This window comes from Passer domesticus, chromosome 4 (genome assembly GCF_036417665.1).
Source record: "Passer domesticus isolate bPasDom1 chromosome 4, bPasDom1.hap1, whole genome shotgun sequence".
Classification (NCBI taxonomy): domain Eukaryota; kingdom Metazoa; phylum Chordata; class Aves; order Passeriformes; family Passeridae; genus Passer; species Passer domesticus.
In genome coordinates this window covers 18913596-18936472 of record NC_087477.1, presented here as the reverse complement: position 1 = coordinate 18936472, position 22877 = coordinate 18913596, and the positions used below count along the sequence as shown (strand labels likewise).

Sequence of the window (22877 nt, the reverse complement as noted above, 5' to 3'; positions counted from 1 at the left end):
GCTGGATCAGTGTGGGATCAATGGAAATCTACATTTCTTATCAATATTGACATCCTTTACATAACCATTTTTCTCCTTTTAACCAGTGCTTTGCAAACTTTCAGTGACTATGTTTTTATGCAGCTCAGGCTCAGTCTGTGCTATAAATTTTATTAGTTTTGGGTCTATTAAGTGGAAACTGGGAAGTCCTCCCTCCCATTACTAAGATCTTGTTGCCAGCAAAACTCCTTGGGTAGCTGCACCTCAGCAGTGAAATAAGTCCTGTTGCTACCTTTGTTTACATCTTTATGACTGCTGTAGCTACTCCAGGAGGGAATCTCCTGGCATGGATTTGCTGGCTGACTCATTCTGTAACGTTGATACACCTCAGCCCATCCTGTTTCCAGCCATAAAAATGGCCACAAACTCAATGTGTGTTCAAACTGCCATGGTAACTCACACTGACAGACATGAGAATTAGAGATTAGAAAGCTTCTGTCTCTTCCTCTTTAAATTCTTCCTCTTTGAATGTTTATTTGATCGGGTATTGAAAAGCTTAGTTTTTTAAAAAAAACCCGTGGGTTCCCAGTTATCCTGAGATTTATCTCATAAAAGTCCACATGGCTGCTAGTTGTGGATTTATGGGGAGTAGCTTGATGCTGAGGAAGACCAGTAAGTAGAGTAAAAATAAAAAAGAGATGGACAGGACAGAGATGAGGATTTGGTTTCAGTGTGGCTGTTCAGCGTTTTGTTTTTTTTTTTCCTGATAAGTCCTTCCCCAGCTCCACAAACCAACCCAACAAATCTGGAAGGTTCTCATGATTTTCACCAAATGTTGTGTTTCTCCTAAGAATGATTTATATCCTTTGAGTTTTCCAATGATTATGCTTTCCACTTGTTGACTTTTATATTTTTGGCTTCTTCAGTGCACCTAAAAGCAGGGCTGGAAAAAGGGGATGGTTTCAGAGAGTTTAACAAGGAAAGTGCTCTGTTGTGCTGCCAGCAGCTCTGAATAGTAGATATTGTTTCCCAGCTGTATGAAATATATACATTTTATTTTACAGTACACAAAGAGAAATTTTTCATAGCTTTGCAGACAGACCAATTAAATGCAGCTCAGACTTGCCGGGTCAAGGACTGAGGTTACATGTTACTGTCAAAGTCTTACTGGGATTGACAAAAGCACTTCCTGAAGTTTTCTTTCCACTAAGGAAAGAAAACCCTTTACTGAACCAATTGCAGTTGAATTTCTTTGCATTTATCATGGTGATTACTTTGGATGACCTTTTAAATATCCTTCCAAACACAGAAGCTGGGAACAAGGTGAAGGGGAAGAAGCCCTTTAGTAGGTAATTCTGTAACAACTTGCCTACAGGCAGCTAGTTATTAATCCTTATTTCTTAGAGATGATTGGAGAATGCAGAACAGAAAGTTCCTCACTATTTTCCCCCCCGGGGAGTGTGTATTTTGTTTTGTGAAAAGTTGTCCTTATTCTTACACAGATTGTTTCTGAAAGATCAGCATTGCTAGGATCACTGCAGAACATGCACCTTTTAAAGTGATTCTGTTTTGTGGCTATATCACAGACCATCCTAGGTAACAGGGTCTTTCCAGTAAATTTTAGCAAGAAACTTCTTAAAGAGGAATCAGGCTGTCATCAAATGAACAGTGCAGCTTCTTTCAGTGGAGTGTTGCCTTCAGTTGCAGGAGTACAGTATAATGACCACTGAGTGGTTGTCTTCACTGCTGTGAAGAGACAGGCTAAAGAAAAAAGATCTCTCTTCCCTGGTGAAGTGATAACAAATTTCAAAATCTGAAATACTAGCTTAAATGAGTACAATAGGTGAAGTATATGCTGCATTCCAGGTGCATGGTAAAATATTTCTAATTGCCATCCTCTCACCTCCAGTTTTTGGTCACAATTTCTGTTCTCTGGTTATTGCAAAATCTCTTTTGTCCCGGTCTGATTTTTAATCCAAAGTGTAGCTGACTATAAATTTTGGGGAGTCTCATTTGCTTACAGCTCATGTTGTACACAGCCAATGCAAAAGGAAATATAAATTATTCTGGTAATAATCTGACCTTCCTACCTCCTTGTTTAATCCAGTAGACCATATGTGCAGCCCTCTTTTAAGTCCATCCAAGAATATTTCAGAGGAAGAGTAAAGGAGGTCATAAAGTATCAAAAGACCTTGACTTCAAAATTATTTTCAAATAAACTAGTTCAGGATACAATGATAACCATGATAGGTTTCATCTGCCTACAGCAGGCTCCAGAACAGAGGAAAAAATAGCTGAAGATTTTTTGGTGTATTTTAAAACCAAAACCCCTGACTTAGCCTGTTAGCTCAGTTGAGTGTGTTTGGATAAGAATTATTCTGCCTTTTAAATTGTATTAGGTTGACAATTACAATCTATTATTTATTGCTTTCATTAAATATTGAAAGTTTATTTTATTATTGTAGTGAATCATTTGTTTAACATTCCATCTTATTTCCTCTTAGGGCAATATGCGGGAAAAGCCACTGCAGGAAAAATTCTCTGCAACCAGGCAGTGATCTTACATCTCTTAAATCCAAATTTTTCACTTCGATTGATAAAGGATAATTTTATCCTTCCTAAGATATGGCTGTTTTTTCTTTTATCTTGATCTTACAGATGGCTGTTTATCCAAAGTGAAGAACTGGTATCATCATACATGCACAAGTCCTTTCGGAGGTGTTTTATATACATATCCTGAATTTATAAGGGTAAAGTATTTATTTGCTCTTTGTTTGAATTTCAATATGTGATTTTCTCTATCAAATACAGTTTAGAATAATGTACTGAATCTTTAATAGTATCTGATAGAATTAAAGGAATGTGCAGGATAAGCAAGCGGAGAATGATAGCAAGAGATTGGCATAGTGTAGCTGGTTTCTGATTTTAGTTCCTCCATTTCTTTCTGTAATTTTTCCACTCTACAAGTGAAGAAAGGAAAAAAAATATAAAGAGAATGAGATCTTAAAAAAAAAAAAAAGAAAAAAAAGAAGAAAAAATAACTTATCTCAAAAATATTTGTTTTGAAATAAGATGAAACATCTGAAGATGGTTCAACAACCTCTATGGGATGATGCTATCTGGGTAATATCATTACCTTGACTGTTGCTGATGCAGTCTTCCTTCAGATAAAAATACAGTTTTTTTTCTAGAGGTCTGACTGGCTAGATCAGGTTTGACCTAAACAAAAAAAAAGCCAACTATTGCTGTGATAACTTTAGAGTTAGTTTTGAAAGTGACATGCTTCAGGAAATTTGGAAAAATAAGGAAAAAGGAACTTGTAGTAAAGGCACTATGGAGTCCTTACAAGAGTAGGACTCTGCAGGAAGGAAGGAACTGATTTGGAAGAATTACAAGCAGAGAATGGAAAGGGAGCATCAAGGAAGATTAGATGTTAACTGGTGCTCAGCAAAAAAAAATATTTGTTTTTCTGAATTTGTAAAAATGTGCCTCTATCTGTATTCGGATGATGCCAAAATAGAAGCTTGTGTAATTCAATTTTTTTTAATTAAAAACCAAAATACAGCATAAGCTTTAAACTTTAAACTCTCAAAATTAGGAAAAAATTGTGAGGCTTTTTGCCTGTGTGGATGTTTTGTAGGTTTATTTTTTCCTCTATTTGTGTGTGTGGTTTTGGTGTGATTTTGCCCTAGCAATTATCTGCCGCAGCATAAAGAGGAGAGTGTGCTCCCAGGAACATTTGATGCTATGGCTGCTTGAGTCCATATGGAAAAAATATGGAAAAAAGAAACTGGAACTAAGCCCCAGTAATTTGCCTGGCCTCTCTTGTATCTGTTTGCCACAGGGAGGCACCCTTCTCTTCAGCTTGTGCCTTCTCTGCTTCTCTCCAAAATATTTGCCATCATGGTCCCTTGGTGTTCTGAAATCCATCGAGTTTGTGTCTTCATCAGTCACAGGGATATTCATTTTGCGATGAGAGATTGAGTTAATATGCTGATATCCTTACAAAATACACTTTTCTTTTAGTATCCCTGAAATCAGCAATCCCTCTCCCTCCAAAAAAACCCCAAAACTCTAGCACTGTCCCCAGGAAAAACCACCTCCCATCATGAAGGAAAAAGTCTGTGTATGGTGGATGAAATCACAGTTGATTACTCGGGCTTAAATTTAACATCTATACACAAAAAAAAAAAAAAACCCAAAAAAAAAAAAAAACCAAAAAAAAAAAACAACTCAATTACATGGGTGTTTATAGTCCAGGATGTGAATATATTCATAAGTATTAAGACAATTTTTAAAATATCTTTTTTTTTTTTTGAGGTGCATACTAAAATTAACAACAGGGTACTTAATTTGTAGTTTGAAATATTGATAGTTGTTGGAGGCTCACTTAAATTTGGTTTTATTTTTTTCTTTTAATTCTTTCTTCTTCAAAGATATTATGAGAAAATATTCTAATGTCTGTATAATCCACGTATCCTAATGCATTAGAAATTATGTAGTTCAATTTACAGCTGGTGTTACTGGTATTCTGCAAGGAGCTTCTTCTAGAGGAAATATCATCAGCTATTGTTCAGACTTTTGCATTGCTTTAATGAAAAAAAGGCTAAGAATCATTATTGTGTTAGCTTTTTATTGTTGCATTTTAAGTTCTATTCTTTTTCCTCTCCTGAGGAAACAACCCCATAGTTTTGGTTGCAAAAAGGAGGAGATTGAAGTAGTGCATTCTGATGGGAAACTGTAGGGCTCTTACTTTTTATTACATTTAAAAATGAAAGTGATGTACTTCAAGCAGTATCAACTACTATGCTTTCAAAATCCAGTACCCAAAACTATCACAGAAGTCACTGGAGAGCTGAGTATGGAAGTAGGAGCATGGATGGGAAACATCCTTCTCACTTTTGGGATTACTTTAGCACAAGGTAAATTGAGGGCAACCTCATGATATTTAAGTGTTAGTACAAAACAAGGATTTTTCTCAACAAAACATGTATGTTGCAGTGACAATTGAAGGAAATGTTAATTCTGTGAGGGTGAGAAATGAAGTATTTTGGAAAATAAGCTATAAAGTGTCATCACAGAATTAAGGTTGATGTTGACTTTTTAAGACCAGCCCTTGTGATCCATTGCTTATTTTTTTTCATTGACATCTTAATTGGAAAAATAGATGGTTCAAAGTCATGAAATACTTACGGTGTGTGTAAAAGGAGTCATAATAATACCCAGCTGAAACTTCCCAGCATAAAGCTCTCCTCTTCCCTCATTTTCCTAGAATATAGTGGAATTTTCACTTACAAAACTGTTTGACTTAAATGGATACTTCTGGAGCCCTGAAAATTTAGCTCATTTTTAGAGGGTGTCATTAATAAGTTTTAACACATCCTTGTAATTTCTGCCTTTCAGCACCAGGTCCTTGAAAAACACAAATTAAATCATATGTGGCTGGAGCAAAAGTGAATATTTTCAAATTAAAAATGCAAAAGTGAATTTTGATATTTGGAACCACAGCTGTCTGCACGCAGGCAACTGTGGGTTTTCAATGGCAGGGATTCCCAGTCAGTGGGAGCTGTAGGTAAGTCAGAGTTTTAGAACCAGTGAGAGGATCTTCAGGAGATGTCAGCATTCACAACTGGGACCAGATTTTCTGAACAGCCCAGCTCTTGTTTAGTTGTCTATATGCATTGCCGGGTTTCCAAGAGCTTAGTGTGTTGAGGGTGGTGAGAGCTTCCAGCTGCAGATAATTTCTGGAAATTTGACCTTATTTCAGTGTCTAAATGTGTTCTGTTTGCTAAAAAAGCTCTGGCTTCATGCATCTATATATAGATGATATGAGAGATAATATATTTTAAATGGCCCTCACTTTCCCTGAGGAGTTATTAAAAATTACTTCTAGAAATAAAAGTAGAATTTGGACCTTGTAGTGCCATATTCTAACAGTGATAACACACTTTCTGCAAAATCATGTGACAATCATGCAGCATAAGGCACTATACCTGGAAGAACTGCAAGGCCATGGCTGATGGCCTCCAGAAAAAACCTCCAGAGGTTTTTCCAAGTCTCCTGGAGACATCTCACCTGAGGGAAGAAAGTTTTTTGTTCTCACAGCGACACTGAATGGGAAAAAGAGGATCAAAACCCAGATTGTAATGGAAGACAGCCACTGGAGACTACCTAGAAGCAATTCACAAAGATGTGATCTACAGAACAGTGCACAGTGGGGTTACATGGTGAGGCAGACCCTGGTGCTTAAAGAACAGGTCTGACATCAGGTTGCAGCCCTATGAAATACCCTGAATATCTATAATTTAACTATTACCCCTGAGTCTTCTTTTCTAGAAAGGAAACCAGTAGAATATGTGTTTGGTTTGACAACCCCCTCCTTTTTTGTTTTTGGTAATTTTCATCATGCTTTCATTTTTTCCCCTGCATGTGTAATATTTTCTATCGCACTTGCTTTAATTAATTTCTTTAATTGTATTGTTTCCTTCTTGTTTTAAAACAAAATACAAAGTTACTTTTCTTTTCAGGAGTACCAAACACATTCAGTTAGATAGAAAGTCTTAGAATTCAGTGCTCATTACTGTTCAGCCAGAGGAGAGCTATTTTGAACAGAACTTATGCTGTTGCTGCCTGAATTTACAAAGATGCAGTTCTCAGGCAAGCCCCATACTAAGTTCTGGATTGCCATAATTTAGAGTACAATGCAGTTTTTCCTTTAAGAATATACAGCGACATCCAAGGATGGAAGAAAATGTCAAGTATAAAATGAATCAATCTTATTATGTGGTAGTAAGAAATGTCTGCAGCAGATCAAAATATTGGAGACTGGAGGAAAGGGAGGAAAAATGGAGATCTGTGCTAAATTCTGCAGACAAAGACAAATAAAAATGAGTGAAATAATTTGAAATAGTGAAATAGTGTGATGATGTTTAATCCCACAGTCTACTTCAGGCATATTTCTAGTTTCTTTCCTAGGCTACAGCTAAGAGAAATCTCCTGAGACCTACTTCTTAGCACTGTATTCCCCAAAACTGCTTTTGGATTCTTGATTAAGAGACGTTCTATAATTTCTGAAATTATGCAATAATCGTTTTTCCTTTGCTGTTGAATTTGGATGAGATGGGAGTGAGTAAAGGGGTGAACCAAATGCTTCAGTATCTCCCTGCTGATGTGTTTACATTTGTAGGTTGGTCTTTGTGCAGCAGCTCTTGATTGAGTCAATTGTTTTGGCTGATTCTCTGTAACAATGTTTTTTTCACTACTAAAGCATCCAGGAACAAAAAAGAGTGATGAAGGCCTTAGAAAAAAGCCCAACGGTTCCTACAACTTTTGTTCCATGGCTTTTTAGGTCAACAGTCAGATGTCACAAGTGACCATCTGGGACTGGCCATAGCTGATTGTGTATAACATCTGTATCATGTGTAGAGATGTCAGTTGTCTCAGCTGCAGTCCATTTTCAATACTGCGGCCTCTATCTGCACATCTGCCTTTGAGAAAATGGTTCTGGGTTCTCTACTACTGTATTTACTTGCTGTACGCTAGATTAAGTATCATTTATTGTTTCCAGCTCTTATTTTAAAATTTTTCAGACTGACTCTGTGTTTGATTTCCTTCCAGAATACTTATTTGATTTCTTTCCCAGGTCACATGTGCAAATGAATCACACCAAGCTCAGATATCTATTTCTGTCATTTATTGTTGGATGATGTTCTAGAAGCTCCTGTTCTTTGATCACATATAAAAAAATGTGAAAGAATATTTTATTGGTTGTAGTTGCAGGTCCTTCATTTTTTTTCACAAGTATGGCATGTATTATCTATTCCAGTGTGTGATACGAGTACAGAGCTCTGACTGACACAGGGGTTAAAGGCTGGAATTTTCTGGAAGGTTGCTTAGTGTTCAGTGTTACGATTCCAGGTTGTTTCATATTTTACAGATGAAGTTAAGGGAGTAATACTGAAGTGTTTTAACACTCACTCAGGAGACTCGTATCTCAGAACAGCTACAAGTTGTAATATTAAACAAAAAGAATGTGTTGTTACTATGATGTGGGGAATACTTAAAAAAAAAAATCTATGCCTGCTATAATATTTTACTTCCTGTAATAATTAACTGGAAAAATTAGTCTGTTCTGTAACTTCAACAAAAAAAGTTGCATTGGAATAAATACCACCCCCTCCAATTTCCATTGTGTTTTGGGTACAGTAAGCAACAGGTTTTGTAGCTAGTAAAATATTTGTAAATTTTCAAGCACGGCTGGTTGTTTTGATTTGGTTATGTTACAGAATATCTGCTTTATCTTATAATCAGAGTAAATTCTATATTTTTTTTTAGTGGTATCAAACTATTTTTTTCCTAACTGTGCCTAATATTTGCTTAGTTTTGAAAGCTGTGGGCATGTGCCAGAATAAATTCTGCTGTCATTCTTCAGTGGTGTTGATGGTGCTCTCCATAATAGAAAAAAGCATTTTTTCAGGAACTCTGACAAATTTTGTTTTTCTTGGTTTTATTTTTTAAGTTTTTTTCTGCTACATCAAGTTTTAGAGCAGATATGGGTAGCTCATTCATGTATCAATTACATTTTACCTGTACAAGTAAGTGTGTGGTTGGACAGTAGCCTGGAAATAACTCACCGAAAGTCATTTGCAGAAGCTAACATGAAAATTTGACTTGTCAGCTAGCAGAGAGCATTATCTCGAACTGAGATTTTTTAAATAATTATATTGTGGAAGAAGCTGTTTTTATGCATTTCTTGTGAAATATAATGGGATTCTCTTTAGCTTTTTTTTGAGCAGTAAGAGAATACCAGCAAAAGCAGAGTCTCATCACCAGCACTCATAAATGCTTTCTGCATGCCTTGTGAAGGCTGACCTAGAACCGAGACCAGATAGAGCTGAAGAATAAATTAGGTATTTATTAGGAGGCCTCAATGGATCCACCTTGAGCAGCACAAGAGCCCAGCCAGGGCCACACCCCAGGTGAACCCAAAATGGTCAAAAAATTGATAACTGGTCATGGGGCCTCTCACTTTTATAAGTTCTGGTCCATTAGTGTATTGGAGTTAATTGTCCAGTTATAGCTTTAGCTTATGAAGTCCCATCCTTCTTGTTTTTCTCTCTTCAGTCTGCTGTTTTTTATGCCTGACATCTGGATCATTTGTCCTTGGTCCCCAGCTAGAGAAGGAATTGTTTTGTCTCCCTGCTCTGTGAAGAGAGCTCACTATCCTCTCATATGAAGCTCAGAACTACACACTAAACCAGTACAGAATCTGAAAAATATAAAAGCTAAAACCTGTGGCATCATTTCATGTCTCTAAAAGAAAAAGAGTTTCATATAAATGCTGGAAATGTATTTTGGTTTTAACCAGATGTACTTTCAGGCACTCTGACTTTTATTTGCAATGGAAAGGCTGAACTAGGAAACATGGGATTTAACAACCACAGATACCAACCTCACAACTGTCCCTGTTTTGTCTTTGGTAGATTGAGAGAGGTGGGAAGAGCAGTGAGATGGGAGCAGCACGGAGAATTGTCCCAGCCCTTTGCCTGGGAAGGTGCCCTGGTGAGGGGGCTGGCGAAAGGAGCAGTGTTGTGGCGGCCAGGGCTCCACTCAGCGTTATCTGCTGCACCTTTTGTCAGTGCAGATCCTGACTTTGGGTCTTCCCAAGGGACATGAACAGCCTTGTACAGGGCTTGGTAAAGGAACCACAGAGAGCAGGGAAAGAATCAAATCAAGTGAAGTCATCTTGGTGACTGCTGTGAACTCCTGATAGGGAAATAAACAAGAAACAGTTTGTATGAGCTGTCATGTGGAGGTGGAAATGTCTTATCTCTACATGCTAGCAATGGCTGGGCCATTTAGTGTTTAAGATGAAACAATTCCTGATGATTTACATGGTCAGAAAACTGAGCTAATTTTATTTCTTCCTCTTACTTTTGTTTTTCTTTGTATTTTGGTGTTTGACCCTTGTCTTTGTTTCTTTTTTTTTTTTTTTTAAACAGGGAACTGTTTAGTAATTCCTATCTGACTTCACATAAAGATCTTTTAAAGAGCCTCCAAAATTTGTAATGCTATTACTTCATTCAGACAGAAATGAAGCTCTTGGTGAAAAAGCCTGGGGTATTTTCATTGCCATAATGATGTGAAGAGTACAGGAGGAGTATACTCAAGGCTTTAAAATTATTATCTGTATTATTTTTCCAGCTTTCCTACTGTTCCTCATCTCCTCCCTCTACCTCCCCCAGTGATGCCACTGCAATTGTAGTGGGTTCTTTGTTTATAATAAAAATAGTGCAAAGAAACTCTTGATCTTTGCATTCCAAGAGTGTCAGTCCAACTTCCTGAGGTTATTTCCCAATCCTTGCAAATATTTTTCTAGGAGGTTTTTGAGCAGTTCAGTCCACTCAAGAATCTGAGGAGAGCATGATAGTGCCACATGCATAAATCTAGGAAAACTTAAATTTGCTAAAAATGGGAAAAATATAAAGAATGTTTTCTGAGTAAGGATATGGATGATTATATATGTGTACACATATTAGGTATATATGAACCTGTAAGATTCATGCATGGCTTCAAAGAGTTTTTATTTTTAATGTGCTCTAACATGTTAAATAAGAAATAGAGTTAGATAGCACTGGCAAACAGCATTTTTTCATGACTTGGTTTTTTAAAGCTTTGTGTTGTCATTTTTGGCACACAGTAATACCCTGCAGTTAGAGGTGTTTCAATGTCAGAGCACATTTTTCATAATTTTTCCAGTGTCCTAAACAGATTTTGCCTTCTGACACCACCTGTCAAAAGTTAGTTCTCTGCAGGTCTTGGATGAGCTGCAATGGAGAAAAGTGAGGTTGAAATTCAATGGATACTTCAGGAGGAAATCTGGATCCCACTTCTGTGTGTATTGCCCACTTTCAGTTTTGCTCTTCCCTTGCTTCAGTATTTAAATACATTGAGTCCATTATTGCAGAAAGGCTTTCCAGGACCAAGTGGTCCAGTTGGAAATTCAAAGGGCTAGTGCATGTCTCCAAGGAGACAGTGTATGCCTTTTATTAGGAGGTTTTAAACAATGTAACGATATTTTTTTGCTTCCCCCAATTTTATGCGTAGATGAAAAAAAATAGGGAAAATTATTTCTTTTTTTTTTTTCTCCAGGAAAGAGAAAAAAGATACATGGTTTGAAATGAAATAAATGGTTGTTTTAAGATGATTGTTTTGGCTTGGAGAGTTTCTTACATAAAATGTGTTCTTGGCCACACATTTGAAGGAAGTATTGGATCTAAATTAATATTTCATTTTAGAAATATGGAAATGGAAAACTTTGGCCTTTTAATTCATAGTTTTTTTTCAGCTCTGTGGCCATTATCTCTGTTCAGTTCATATTTGTGAAGTTGCCTTCAACTCCAAAGAGTATTGTGGCTGGTCTGTGCTCACTTGCCCAGCCTGAGTGAATCCTGGATGTCACCCCTTATGTCAGGCGGAAGGCACTGGTCACAGCTGGGCTACCAGCTGTGGAGATGGTCCTGAGTGGGTGGGCACAGCCTCTCTGTCCTGGGAGTGAGAGCTGACAGAGCACAGAGCAGGCTGTGCTGCTGTGACATGGCGTGAATTCCTTCTCATGGCTCCTGGGAAGGTTTGGCTGTGCTGTTCCTTGGTGAATTGCTCCTGCGGCTCTCGGTTTTGATCTCATCTTAAACTTTTCCTGCTCTTTTCTGCTGCAGGGATGAACTTCTGCTTCTCTGTCTGCATATGACACTGCACTGCTGCTTAGAATGCCCTTTTCCTGAATCCAAATCCTGTTTCAGGCTGGCAGGATTTTCTTTCTAAGATATTTAGAACTAGGTATTTCTAACTAAACACCTACGTTCTTGAAGTTTTTTATTTTCTTTCTGTGCAGGGTGGCTTCTGCTGCTCAATCCACACTCTTTAAATTTAGGCACAAATCCTCTCTTTTCCACATAAAATTTATTTCTTTTCATTTCCACTGAAATAAAATTTTCCTTATTCCATATTGCAGATTCTACTTTTCCTGGGAGGAAGCTAGCACCATTTCTCTTATGTACAACTCTCTTTTAAGGTAAGCTTGTTCATTCCTGTCAGACTGTTCTGAATTTTATATGTAAGACATGTCAGCTGGGGATAGGTAAACACTAATTATAGAAGAGTGAATAAAAAGCTGGGATAATTTTCAACTTCCTCTTTCATCTGCATGAAATGATTGAGGATCACTTCACATTAAAGAGGAGAGATGTTATTTTAAAAATGTGAATTGCAGCCTTCATCTCTCATGGATCACTTCCCACTGAGAGGAAGTGGCAGCAGCCACTTTGTAATGAAGACAAGAGTTGGCCAAGGCCAATTATTCATTGTGTAATTTTAAAAGAAAAAAGAATGTTTTTACATTAGTGGTTACATTGTGCAGCAACATTGAAAGGAGTTGCAAACTCTGTGGTGTCTGCAGAGGATGTTGTTGTATGATTGTTCTAATTTCTTGTTCTAATGTCACAAAAAGCACGCTGAAATCTGCAAGATGCCTTGTCCATGATCCTTGCCTAAAAGATCTTATAGAGTCCTTTTTGATTAATGAGATTTTAGCACTAACTATTTATTCTAGGTATCTTCTCCTATTGGGCTGTTACTTGCTAATAGCCTCCTGTCAGAGAGCTGAATTCCCTGGAATTAACTGATAAACCATAGAAAGCCCATTGCCATTATTTTGCATACCACCATTGGCTGTCTCTTGATATTGACTGATTTAATTCCAAATGCTTTAAATAAATAATTTAAATTCTCCTTTACTTTTGGACATTTTTTTTCCTTCTTTGCCCTCCTGAGATCACAAATACTTCTGCAGTGCCTCCAACACTGTAAGAATGACAGCTACTGTATGTAGAAAGTTGATGGCTGTGGTAATAATCTGGTTTATTTTTGCAGTGGGCTTATTAGTACAGGATATAAAGGGAAGTTGAGAGCCTCAGTAATTTGATTAATAATATAAAGACCAAGCAACCCAAACATTTGGGTTGGATATATCTTTTACAGTAGTACTTGAAGGATGTTCCAAGTTTGTAAAGGAAGTTTCAAGTTGGTAAAGGAAGAGAATGCAGTTTATTTTAGCTTTCAAGTGACATTATTGCCTTATAAAAATAACTCAGATTTATGAAAAATGTGTACTGAGATGAACAAAATCCATTTGGGATGAAAAAATTTGGGCCACTGTATGTATCTGAACCTTCTGCTCTGCTTTGGAATGTGCGTCAGTTCTGAAAAGTGATTTTGTGCCAAGGTAAGTGAAATATAGCAAATTGTCCAAAGTACCCAGCTATGACACTGGAATACTGCGTGGGACTTCCCAGCCAGCCTCTTCCTTGTCTAGTGAGTGAGATCATGGATAGTTCAGGCTGTGTAATCACACTGACTGGGCAGAAACAAGCCCTGTGTCACTTATTCTCATTACATTCTTATGCACATAGAAAATGCCACTGGAAGCATTCATGTAGGTAGCTAAATGGCACCAGCCTGGTTTTCCTTATTAAAATAGTAAAAATTAATAAGTAAGGGTGATAAGCTGGAGGGAATTTTAGAGTGCATGTTGAAAATGTAGAATGCATGAGGCTCTTACCCGTGAACCAACAGTTAGATGTGTTAATGTCTTTCCAGCTCTCAGGGCAGACGGGTTGTCTGCAAATTGTTAAAAATGCTCCTTGTGACAGGAGAACTCCTGATACACAGGCATCCAAATTCGAGGATCCTTCTTCATATTCTACTTTGGTTTTGATTGCTGTGACTTTCTTAGCAAACAAATGTGAGTGCTAGAACATTCACTGATAAGGCTCTTTGAAAAGTAGCTGCACAAATTAGCAAGAAATGTGGGTTTCAAGTTTGTAGTCAAGGGAATCAGAATGGGAAATGCAATTTTGAATATAATCTTTCTTCAGAGAAAAAAAAAATACCAGAAGCAAAGCATACAAATTCATTATTCAAGAAGAGCTTGAGTTCTGTATATTTAATGTTTGCTAAGATTTGATTGTAAATTGCCAGTAAAGCAAGTAACTTTTTAAAAACCTATTTGATGAATAAATTTAAATAATGAAGGCATTAGAGAAGATTCTGATCCTTTAGATTAGAGCTTCAAATGATAAAAAGGATCAGCCATGTGTTCTGAAAGAACTGCTCTGGTTTGTTACTCTCTTGGTGATTAGTTTATGGAAATTTCAGTATTGAAAAACAAACATTGTTTTTCAAAGGACAGATGAGAGTTGTACAACCCTAAAATTGTTGTTCTCAAGCTTTCAGTCTTTGTTCCTTTGTTTGAATATTTGATGAGATTGCAGCATTATTTACAATGGTTACTACCAATTTTTAAAGCTGGAATTTGCTTTCAAAATGTGATAGTTAGTTGTTAACTAAGCCAAGTACTGATCTAAAATAGTTGGTTTTCACTCAGTATATTTCTGTTGCTTGAGTCTGACTTATTTGTGAGTCTGCAATAAAAAATAATCACCGTATATATTCAGTTTTCTGCTTATACTGTTGATATTTACAAGAAATAAAGAAAAACCTGTAATGTTCTCCATGTTTCTACAACCCCAACCATTTGTTACTGGCATCTAGGAAGATTAAGTTCCAACAATTACAGTGCTTTTAAATTTCTAGAAGCAGTGTGCACATCAGATGCTTTCTGCTTCTACAATGATGCAAAGTAGCCATATGCCTAGTTAACCATCTAATTAGGCTTTGCATCACTGAAGCAATAGAAAAGGCCCAGAGTGTTTATTGTTCAAATCTCCAACATTAATTCACCAGATTCACTTGTCAGCCTGAGAATTAGAGAGGAGCCAAAGTAAGAGGTCTGCTTTGAAGCAGTCTTGTTAACAATCTCTGATTTCCCTCTCTCTCTCTATATATACATTTAAAATTTTATAAAGCATCACAGAAAAAAGTTTCTAGGGTTCTGGCTTGAATGGTGGAAGCAATGTTTACAACATGCCTTCAAAACCTGAGTTTTTCAGATTTCACTGCCATTTTGTTGGCAGGTAATAAGAGAAATGCAAGTAATGAGCTGGTTGTTTTGCTTGTTGTTTAGAAACCTTTCCTGTGTGGAAATCCCACTGACAATTCTTCCATTATATTGCCTGGTTCTGTTACTACACTACCACTATTGGTATTTTTCAATCGGCCTGAATTATCATAAGATTGTATAAAACCTTGGCTGATAAATGTGAAAAATAGCTCTTTTTTTTTTTCATGTTACCTGACAAAGAACTTTTGCCTGTTTAGAAGGCAAAGAGCACTGCAAGTGGAAAGTACCCAGATCAATTGGAAGGTGGTATTTTCTCTTTTAAATATGACCCTAGTAGGGAAATAAATGAATACAAGAAAATAAGTTATTTTTCTATTGTCAGCTGCTTCCACTCTTTTCCCCAGTCTTTGAATTGGATCATCAAATTCCAATCCCATGCACAATCACCTCTGATCGAAAAGAAATATTTTTTTTTTTTTAAAATGTATACATTAAAAAATATTAGCTATGTACAGGTGGTCCCATAAAGCTTGTTGGCTTAACTCTCTCCATTTGTGTTCAATCTTAAACAGTAACTGGTAAAACAAAAGCATTTGTGCTTGGGATATTTATGAAAAGAATTGAATAATGAAACTGGGAAAGGTCAGTGAGACTCTGAGGAAAAGTGTGATCCAATATATTGGTTACAGATCTTTCTATGAGGATCATCCAACTTTTTTCATAGACATAGATCATGTTAAATTACATACTACATTAGGGGTAACTGTGTTGGAAGGAATGATGTTCATGAGGAAACATAGATTTCTTGCAAGGTCTTTTCTGCCTCTGACTTCTACAGTCTGTGCTGCCAAAGCCAGAGATTTAAGACCAGTTTTTTAAAAGTGATTTTCACATTCAGACTGTCTTCTTTTTTTCAAAGGCAGGTATTGCAAAATCCATAATACATTTTGTAGTGTGGAATTTCTCCTTGCATCCTCCACATCCTGAATCTGTTTAGTCAAAGGCATTGGACAATGAGTGAAGTGACCAGCATTTGTTTTGGCAGCTAAAACTACTGGCTACATCTGTCATTCATCTCTTGGAAACCCCTGAAAAATAGAAATGAAGACAATGTTTAAAAGAAGTGGTGTGTGAAAAAGCTATTGTCTGCGCAGCATTTGCAGTAGCGATCTAGGCACATTTTTCTTGGCTTTCTGTCCGGTTCTAAGGTTGATGAAGGAATCAAAGCCACTGCTCAGGCTAGAAAGCCACTAGTAAAGAAAGCAAGAAAGTCCACCCCATGGCTGAGTGGACTTTCACTTATTCATCCTTTGTTGGAAATTTATTCCTGAAGCATTTAAAATTGATGCTTCTGTGGTCTTCAGGTTAATGATTGTTACAGTAACTGGTAGAATAAATGCAGGATGGCCCAGGTAATAATATATTTATGTTATTAGGGATGTCTTTGGCTTATTTTGGCAGGGTACTAGAGCATTAAAAAATCTTAGTTTCTACATTTGCAGCCACCATTTAAAATCATGTGCAAGGTGAGGAGTAAAATTCAAATAATTTTACAGGTGTTAGCCTTACAGAAATAGGAAAGGGTAGCAATGATTTCTTTGTTTAGGATCAAGACTTTGAAAGTTGTTGAAATGTGTGTCAGAATGTGTGCTCATGGGATCAGACACTCTTCAACTGAGCTGATGTTGAGTTATATTTAAATTAATGTCTGCTTCTGCATGCAACTCATTCTTTTTATACATTTTTTATTTCTCACTGAACTTCCATTTTTGAGTGTAAATCTGTCATTTTTTGAACACTGGAGCTCTAAATGGCAGAATGAGTTATAAGCCTCAAATGGAGGCAAGTCTCTGCCATCCCCTGGCCACAGAGCAGTCCCTTTGTGTTGCTCTGCAGTGTCACAGCTGCTGCAGCCTGAAGGGTGGTTGGATGAGTAAATTTCTTCTGCTTTCAGAGCACATCAAAGTACAAAGGCTGAATGGAAGATTAACTATGAAAACATGAAACGTCTTTGTTGGGACACATTGCGTTCGAGTCTGTGCCCGTGCTGTGGAGTGAGTGCTCTGCTTCTCGATGCTTTAAACAGATGGGTAGCTTGGTTACAAGAAGAATATTTGTATTATTTGTAGAAATGTCTTACTGCTAATTTTTCCTTAAGTTTTGGAAGCACATGGAGGATGATACTCAACAATTCTGCTAATTGTGTTTAATTCCTTCTTGGACAGGTATTTCTGATAGAGCAACTGAGCGCAGCTTTGGCTCCTATTTCTCCTATTATGAATTTGATTTCTCCCTCCTATAAAATTATGTTTGTATATCCTTTTGGGATCCAGAATTTTCTTTTAAAAAATGTTAAAAGTAGTGAATGAATTCAGTCTGACATGGCTCTGTCAGATTCATGTTTGGCTGCTCTATGCCTGCATGTCTATGGTATGCCTTTGGTTGTTGCTAATGGCAATGTGCAGGTTAAGCTTCTGTACTGGACCTAAAAAACAGCTTCCCAAGCGTGCAGGACTGTTGGAGGGAGATTATTATCTGCTTCCCACTGCACATTTTCTTGAAGCTTCCTTTTTTTTTTTTTTTTTTTTATTTTATTTTTTTTTTTTTTTAAATCTTCTGTTGCTGCCACACGCGCTAATGCATTTCTGTACAGGAAGCACAGAATCTTTCAAAAGGCTGGGCAATTCAGCAATTTTGCAAGGCCTGTAGTCCATTAAGCTGAGGGACCAGTTGAATCAAAGAAGCTGCACAGCCCCTAGTTTCAGTTTTGAAAGCAGTGGCCCCCAGGAATGAAATGTTATAAAAGACGACAGACCTAAGCTTTTATTTTTCTACCTTGGACTGAGTTCTATTTAGCAGCAACACGAAATTTCTATCAGGTTCCCTCCATACGGTCCTTTCAAGGCTCCAATAAAGGAATGAATGCCAGAGCAGAGCCTTCACCCATTCAGATTTCAGCTCTGTTAGCTTTCAATACCAGAAATGTATTTAAAAGTGGGCAAGGTTTGTTAACTCTAATATACCACTGTCACTCATCCTGCTCCAAAAGAATCAAACTATATATGTGTTGGGATTTGCAATTCAAATGAAACCATTTTACTTCTTGAAAATGGGCTACTGTGGAGGAAAAAAAGGCTGAATAAAGGATCACATTAACCTACAGCAATAATATTATAACAGCACTGTTCGTGATACTATAGTTAGGATTGTGCCAACTGGTTAATTTATGAGCCTTCTCCTTCCCTTTCTGAAATGCCCAGCTGCTTTCTGCCCAGCTTTACACATTTCTGATTGAAAGTCTCAAATAAAAGTGCTCTGCTTGTCAGAAAACAAAATTCTATAGACTCAGCTACCATCAGGTTTATTTCAAAATGGTAGTGAGGTTATATGTCCTCTTTTAAAATTTATTTTTAAGAGAAATATAACACCATTTATTTTTCCATACATTGCACATGCATGATCACAGTGCCATACTTTTTAACTTCCTACTATCCTGAGGAATTTTACCTTTTAGCTTATTGCCTTGTTGTAGGGACTGAAAGGGAGCACTAAGGGCATATTTCAAAAGTTAGTAAACACAGACTTTGAGAAAACAGGAGGCTTTATCTATCTTGCAAAAATCATCACTAGAGACTGAAGAGTTTCTTGATAAAGTGTCTGGGCTGGATGTTGTAGGAAAGGTTCTCTGCTGTTATCAGTCAATGATAATGAAATAAGAGGGCACTTGGAAAGGTATTGCCTTTTAGGCTACTAGTCAGTAGAACTGTATATAACTGAGAATTAAAAATCTTGCTCCTAAAATAGCAGCATGGTGGGCTCAGTAAGAATGAAGCCAGAGGTTTTAATACTAATGGTTAATGCTATCAGTGACATTAATGTTAAGGCTTTTAATATCAACGCTGCTGTAAGTATGACAGTTGGAGTCCAGGGTGTATGAATACAGGAGAACACACCTTAGAGAAGTGAACACAAATTTTAAAGCTAGACTTTTACCTGAAGGGAAGGGAATTGGTTTCAGTGTCCTTGTAGCAAGTGTGCTACAGGGTACAAAATTGTGTGTGACCAAAGGAAAGAGAAGCACTTTCAATGTTAACCTGGTACCAGGGTAGATAGAATTAAGAGACAGAAACTTGCAGAAAAGCAATATGCTCCGGAATTCATCTCTTTAAAACATTAAATATATTGGAAATAGTATCTGGAAGCATATTTCTAGCCTATCTGGAAATAGAAGCCTATAGAAAAGGTCAGCTTTAAAAAATAGATGCTGTCAAAAGAAGTCTTGGAATACGGTGCATTCTTTTCAAGTCTTTTAATTTCTGAATGTGTGATAGAAGGCTGGAGAATGTGATTGCCTGATTCCATGTTTCACTTTTTAGTCTAGGAAAGTTTTTATTTATAAAAATAAAAGAAGAATTAGAATAAAATTCTTCCTGTTAGCTAGAGTGGTTATTCTGTCACTCACCAAAATGACCCAAAACTTGCTCTGTTTCAGCTGAAATGCTTATAAAGGGTTGCTTCTAAATCAAAGCTCATATTGGCTTTTGTGGGAGTTTTTGTGTGTGTACATACATGTGTGTGATACAGGCTAGCACAGGGAAACATGAGATCAGGCCAGCATTTGTGGGCACTTTTCTAGCATATCACTCTTCCAGTTCCATCCTTTAGAGTACCTTTGCCAAAATATTTCAGGATGTATGTCATGAGGTGCTCCCCAACCAGTATTTAATGTATCTTATCTGTATTGTGTATGTGCATATGGGTGAATGTCTAAAGAAACTTACAGAAATACTCATATGTAATTAGGTACTTATATTCAGCATACGTTTAAGAAATGGGATAGACACAAGTACAACTATTGTGTAAATGTATTAATAGATGTCTATATATGTGTATTGATAGTTAAGGAAATTTTTGTGTGCATGTGTGTTTCTGTACCCATATTTCGCCAACAGTGAAAATATGGGGAGAAAAAGGTTCAAGTCCAGGGCTAAGGATCTCTGAATAATTCCTGTTACTACTCCTGTCTTCCAGTTTGTGACTGAGGTTACTGAGCACTGACTTAACCCCTATGGGCAGCCGCAAATGCTGTTTATGGGACCTGTCAATGTTGTCTTCAAGTTTTTGAATCTCAGTTTTTCACAGAAGGATTGGAAAAGAAAAGAGTGTTTATGGAAAAAAATGAGATCATTGTCTATGAGGGATATTTTCAACATTTTCCCATGAGCACATCAGCTCAGGATCTGGGAACACTGAGTTCCTGGAGCTGGGAATGTCCTCGCAGAAATGCAGGCTCAGAGCTGCTCCTGTGGGAAGGGCCAAAGGGCTCCAGTGGTGGACAGAGCTAAACTCCCCCTCTTTGTCCATCCACCCCTTGTGAAAAATAAGCTGGCCAATATTAATACATGATGTCGTCACAGTTTCTCTGGCTACTTCTACAGGATTTGTTCTCTGCTCCTGAGGCCAACTGGCCCAGCCTAGTTTGCATCAGTACAGCAAAATCACCCTCAGCAAAGAGAGGGACTGCATCCAAAGTACCCCTGGGAAAGTGCTCCTTGTTCAGCTTTCACCTGTCCTCACAGCCCAGTCCTGCAGAGTGCTCAGCCCCAAGTGGGTCCTGCTGAGATCTGAGCAACCTGGAGGATGTGCCAGGCCTTGTTCCCACTCCCCAGCCCTGTTTGCTCACACAGATCATCTCTGGCTGCTGAATTGGTGGTTTCTTGAGCATGTGCTCAAAAGGCTTGCAGTATAAATGATAGGTGAATCTCATCTTTAGAAAGGTCCAACTATTTGCTTAATTCCTATTCCTCTCTTTCTCTGCCTGAGCCTCATCTCCTCATTAAGCCTAATTGTCTAGAAGTCAAAATCTTTGTCCATATGTACATTTATATATTGTTGTCCAAAACCTTCTGAATCTGCTGGTGAACCCAGTTACATTTGGCAAGAGTTCATGGTTTAGAAATTTTAAATTCCTGGATGTGTGGTGAAAAAAACAGTATCCAGTGAGGATGTGGACTCCCAATGAACTATCAACAGAAGGCAGGAAACCCTGGCTTCTCATGATGGAAGCAGTGATAAGTATATCCTGGCTCATCAGCACAGCTACAGTGATGAGCACCTGCTGCTTGCCCATCTCATAAAATACTGGGAGGACAGACTGGAAGAGGAGGGAAGCTGCAGGGAACAAGAGACAGGAGAAAAAGATGGAAGATAGAAATCTTTCTTCCAGACCCTGGCTTCTAAAAATGTGCATGTTGGTTTTATTTTCTGGAGGGTGCAAAATGTAGCAGACATTTGATTTTAACATTTAACCTTAACCTGGTTGCAAATTTGAATCCAGAATCCAAATGTTGAGTACCTTGGTGTCCTAGAGGAATATGCCATGAAGGGGGATGTGTTGAGTGAGAAGATGCTTCAAGATAGTTAATAAAAGTTGCACAAGACAAAAATGCAGGAGATTGTGTCCAGCTCTAATAATCTTCTGAGATTTAGACACCTTGCTTAGGAGGAAAGTGACTTGTGTGGGTGCATATCCACTGAGTATTTCTGAAAAATACCTTTTATTTTAAATAACTGAACAGAAAATTTTGTTTTCTTTGAAGGAAAAGGGATGGAAGGTCTGAGGTAGTGTGCATATGTTTTATGCCATGATGGGGATTACAGACATAGTCTTGGAACTAGAACCAAGACTGTCCCTTTCTTAGTAAGTGACATAACTACTAGACTTTAGAAGCATGGTCTCTTCCATGCTTCTTTTTTTCCTTTTCTGTATCACTGAGACATATATTTTACAGGAAAACACAGCACTGATTCTACAGAAAGGCTGAAGAATGCCGTTTGTGCAGTCTGGTAGTTGGATCATTCTCATGGGCGGTGGCAGATGTAAAAGAACTTGGGTTTCCCACAAGGTAAGTGCCCTGACAATCACATTCTTGCATGAAAGCACAGCTTAACCACCTAAAGCAAGGCAGTTGTTGCAGCTATGTTCTGCAAGAAGCTTTATCCTCTTGACTATGTACATGGCTTTATATATTTGCAAATGAAGTATATCTGTTAGATCAACCCTTTGAGGAGTGACAGTTTCATTTCTATTTTGTAAATCCTGATTGATTTCATGTAAGCTAGTCTTTGACCTGCTTGACTTTGTAAAAAGCATGGCAGTTGTCAGACAATGATGGTCTGTAGCTGTGCAAAAGTTAGCAGAGAAGTGGTGAAGATGCTCAATTTATGTTGGTGCAATTAAAGTGATGAGAGCAATAGCCAAAGGTTCCTCTTTTTGCTGTGTCCTCTGTGCCTCTGAGCATGTTAGCAGAGGATTAGCTCAGTTCTCACACCTCTGCCTCCTGAGCTGAGATGCTCACGAGGCTTTGCTCTAGTTACTAAGGTATTTGCAAAGCAAAAGAAATTGCACCTGACAATGTTCATGTGTAACCTAATTGCCAAACATGTGTGCATTTGAAAATATATTAATTTGGCTTGCTCTGCCTACCATTCCCAGGCTGTGGCTCTGCTTTCCTCCATATGGTATTTAAACTGTGCTTCCCACAGCAGATTAATCCCAGCACACCCCACGTAAGGGTACAGAGGGATGAGATGTGGATGATCTAATGGAGATCCATCATTGTTGAATAATTAATTTAAATTATTAGGGATTATACTCCCTAAGTATTGAGCAATTGGTCCTGTCTGGAGCTATGTTGTTACATGGTTTTTCATCAGATTGCAATTTCCAAATCTTTTAACTATTTCTTAGTGAAGTTATGGATGCTGTAGATCAAGTTCAAACCTATTGATGACATCTCTCTTGTGACTGAGTATTTTATAATCAGGGGGACAGCAAACCTTAGATTCAGCCATAGATGTGAAGAAGGAGAAATCAACC

The 22877-nt window shown here is 37.6% G+C and overlaps 1 long non-coding RNA gene across 1 annotated transcript in view; it reads left to right on the top strand.

Moving 5' to 3' along the window:
- Positions 1 to 22877, top strand: part of LOC135298658 (uncharacterized) — a 501452-nt gene that overhangs the window by 291678 nt on the left and 186897 nt on the right. The window contains exons 12-14 of the long non-coding RNA XR_010360690.1: positions 2638 to 2729; positions 11993 to 12052; positions 21790 to 21903. This is a non-coding gene — a long non-coding RNA (uncharacterized LOC135298658). The remainder of the gene's footprint in view (positions 1 to 2637; positions 2730 to 11992; positions 12053 to 21789; positions 21904 to 22877) is intronic.